Here is a 4,025-nt window from a genome sequence, read left to right as displayed (position 1 = left end):
AAATCAAAGACTGTAAAAATATTTTGTTCTTAATTAAATGAATTGATGACTCACCACAACAAAAATATGCTTGTAAATGTTTGTAAAGACATATATTTAGCAAGGGGAGAAACAGTCTTATATGAATTCAGAAGCTAATTATGTTCTTGAAAATAAGTATGTTTAGTCTTTGTGCCCACAGTGGTTAAGACCAGGGCCCGCCAGAAAAGGATGCATTCAATCACTGAAATGGATCCGAATTTTTTATTTTCTCTTCTCCCCCTACCTCCAGTGCCTTTATAAGTAACAGTCATGTATCACAGCATAATCTAATTCTAAAAGACACAAATAGTTTTCTTTTTTCCATCTGCCCAAGGGATAAAAGAAAGACATGAAGCTTAGATTCTTCTTCACAGTGCAGAATATTAAAGTTGTTGGAAAAAAGAGGTCTGAAAGCCATCTCCAGCTGAGACAGGCATGATAATTTATTATCTCATTAAGTGGTATAAGAAACAAACAGAGCCAGCAATGAGTGTGCGGTAATTACTTGGTGCTGACATGTGGACCCTCACTGTGACTAATCACTTCCTAAATGTACCAGCACACTTGTTAACAAGTGCCAATAAGTGTTCAACCAATCTCATGCTTAAAATGGGGTGAAACAAAGTAATCAAAGAGAGGGGTATGACAAGAATCCACATCTTTAAGTAAAAAATAGAGAGTGACTAACCCCTGAAAGGGAGCTCTGGTAGCGCAGTGCCTAAGGCACCTGACTGCTAACCAGAAGGCTGGAGGTTCAAACCCACCAGCCACTCCTCGGAAGGAAGGTTGGGCAATCTACTTCCATAGTGATACTTCCTCAGAAACCCAAGGAGGAGTCACTATGAGTCAGGTCCGACTAGGCACATAACAACAACAACAAGACACAAGAGTTTAAGGTCTAACAATAATAACAATAAATAATATTTTTAAGGTGCTTACTAGACAGGCACTATTCATAACAGCTTCCCTGTATTAATTAATTTTTAATTCTCATAACAATCTTTTTTTTTTTTTTTTTTAAACAGATAAGCAAACTGCCCCAGAAAGGTTAAATAATTTACTAAGGTCAAATTTGTAAATAGCAGAGCTATGATTTAATCCCAGGAATTACTTTATACTGTCTCTTACAAAGAAGGTGATGGAAAAATAAAGATAGGTGCTACTTTTTTTTTTAAAAAAAAAAAAGCAATCATGATTCCTCAATCTGTATATATGTATAACGACTTGTAAGCCCTTTCCATATATGAAGAGTATGTAAGCTCCACTACTGACAAAAGAAAACTAGATTACAGTGACTGTGTTTAATGAAAATGGTTTTGCTTATTCTGATTATAAAAGTAAGTCATGATCTATCTGATAAGAGACTTATCTCTAGAATTTATAGAAAACTCCAACACCTCAATAACAAAAAGACAAATAATCCAATTTAAAAATGGGCAGAAGACATGAATAGACACTTCACAAAGGAGGATATTCAGACAGCCAACAAACATATGAAGAAATGCTCACGATCATTAGCCACTAGAGAGATGCAAATCAAAACAACAGTGAGATACTACCTTGCCCTAGCACTAGTACCAAAGTTCAACAAGACAGAAAATAACAAATGCTGGCGAGGATGCAGAGAGATTGGGACTCTCATATGCTGCTGGTGGGACTGTAAAATGGTACAACCACTGTGGGAAGCAGTATGGTGATTCCTTAAAAAGTGGGAATTAGAAATACCATTTGACCAAGCCATTCCATTACTAGATATATATCCTAGAGAAGTGAGAGCCAGGACAAGAACAGACATATGCACACCCATGTTCATCACAGCACTATTTACAACAGCAAAAAGATGGAACCAACTTAGGTGTCCATCAACTGAGAAACAGATAACCAAACTATGGTACATATACACACAATGGAATACTATGCAACCCTAAATAACCTAGAATCTGCAAAATACTGCATAATGTGGATGAACTTAGAGGACATTATGCTGAGTGAAATAAGTCAATCACAGAAGGACAACTGTTGTGTTAGTCTGTCATTGTAAAAGGCAAGGAAAGGTTTAGATATGGAAGGAAATTTTCTTTGTTGGTTACCAGGGGTGAGAGGGGAGGAGAGGAAACACTGTCAGATAGATAGAGGTAAGTATTGATTTGGGTGAAGAGAAGGGCAATGTACCAAGTATGAGTGATCAACATGGTGGCACTGAGGAAGAGAAAGACAGAGAGGTACATGGGAGGTGCAGACAACAAAGATGAACCCTTTTGCACATACAGTACTGCGTTGTCAGTGAAGGCAAACATGGGTATACGGGTGGATAGATGGGTGGACAGGCTGAACTATTAGGTATGTCTATGCAGCAGGGAGTGTACCCAAGACATGTATAGGGTTGGCAGACAATGGTTCTACAAGTGTCTTTATATGTTCTGTAAGAATTCCCAGGTGTAGAGTAGATCTGACAAGGGACAAGGTTGTAGTCACTTTTTGGTCATGGCCAGCTACTCAAAGGGAGCAAGTAGTTAAACCTGTGGGCTTGGGACCATAGTCGCAGGGGACATCAGGCTCAACTGGCATAACATACTACATAAAACATTGTTCCACCTCCTACTTTGGCCAGTAGTGACTGGGATCTTAAAAGCTTATAAGCAGCCATCTAGATGCAATGATGGGTCTCTCCTTGTCCAGAGCAAAGAAGAATGAAGAAAACCAAAGAAGCATGGCAACAATTAGTCCTAGTGACTGGTACACCACGCAATCTGCACAGCCTATATGACTATGAGCCCAGAAGAAGTGGATGGCGCCTGGCTACCATTGACAACCACTTAGAGGGGGATCTATGTAGGAAATCCTGGGTAGAGAGGGAGAACAATGTGGAACAAAACTCAAAATCATTTGGAAAAAAAAGGGGGGGGCAGAGACCAGGTTTGCTGGTCCTATAGAGCCTGGTAGAATCACTGAGACTATGGCCTCTAGGTGCCCTTCTGGTCTGGAACTGAACCCACACCCACAACTATGGCTTACAGCCAAGCAAAAGACAGGCATGTGAGTTGAACATTTACCTGAGGTAGATACACTCCTTGGAGAGAACAATCATGGGAGAAAGAAGAGCTGTTTATGCACAGGGTGACAGCTCAGGGGGCAGGAGTGTAAGAAGGATGGACACATGGAAGAGGTAACTATAGGGAGGAAGTGGGAGGGGAGCTGTTGCATCGTGGTAAATTGTGGTCAATGTCATGAGACAAAGTTATGTGAACTGCTGTACGGAAAGTGAATTTGCTCTATAAACTTTTACCCAAATCACAATAAAATTAAATTAAATTAAAAAAAAAAAAGTAATTCATGGTCATTGTACAAGATGGTGAGAGTACCAAAAAATACAGACAAAGTGAAAACCACTAATGAATTGACCATTGAGGGACAACTATTATTTTGTTTTGGGAAGATACACATATATTTTTCAAAAAATATTAATGTCTACAAGATAGATATAATGTATATAGAAAATGCAAAGTGCAAATTGGGAGCTTGCCAAAAATGCTGTTTTGTGACTTTTTCACTTAATGCTATGCATTGACATTTTTGCATGTCAATACAGATCCACAACATCATTTTTAATTATACAGAATTCCACTGTGAGCATAAATGTAATCAATTACCAACTGAATCAAGCATATTTATTAAGTTTTAATTATTTAATATTTTAAAATTTGCTATTAGGAATTCTTGAATATATGCATGCATATATACGTATGTATGTATCTACTTGTGTGTCTATCTACTTCCTTAGGATAAATTTCTAGGCAAAACATTTTTGGTCTATAAATATGTATACTTTTATTTTTGATACATACTGACAAACTGTCTTACAGAAACTGCATTCCTGCCAGTAATTAAGGAGCTCTGGTAGCACAGTGCCTAAGGCATTTGACTGCTAACCAGAAGCTGGAGGTTCAAACCCACCAGCTACTCCTTGGAAAGGAGCTCTGGTAGCATAGTGGCTAAGTCACTTG

The 4,025-nt window shown here is 38.3% G+C and overlaps 1 protein-coding gene across 1 annotated transcript in view; it reads right to left on the bottom strand.

Annotated features, from left to right (window-relative positions):
- Positions 1-4,025, bottom strand: part of ALS2 (alsin Rho guanine nucleotide exchange factor ALS2) — a 67,831-nt gene that overhangs the window by 46,253 nt on the left and 17,553 nt on the right. The gene's annotated exons all lie outside the window — the stretch shown is intronic.

The sequence above is a fragment of the Orycteropus afer genome, unplaced genomic scaffold (assembly GCF_000298275.1).
Source record: "Orycteropus afer afer isolate SDZICR_OR568_19922 unplaced genomic scaffold, OryAfe1.0 scaffold00002, whole genome shotgun sequence".
In the NCBI taxonomy this organism is placed as follows: Eukaryota; Metazoa; Chordata; class Mammalia; order Tubulidentata; family Orycteropodidae; genus Orycteropus; species Orycteropus afer.
The sequence above is the reverse complement of the archived record's forward strand: the minus strand, read 5'-3'. Positions and strand labels throughout refer to the sequence as shown.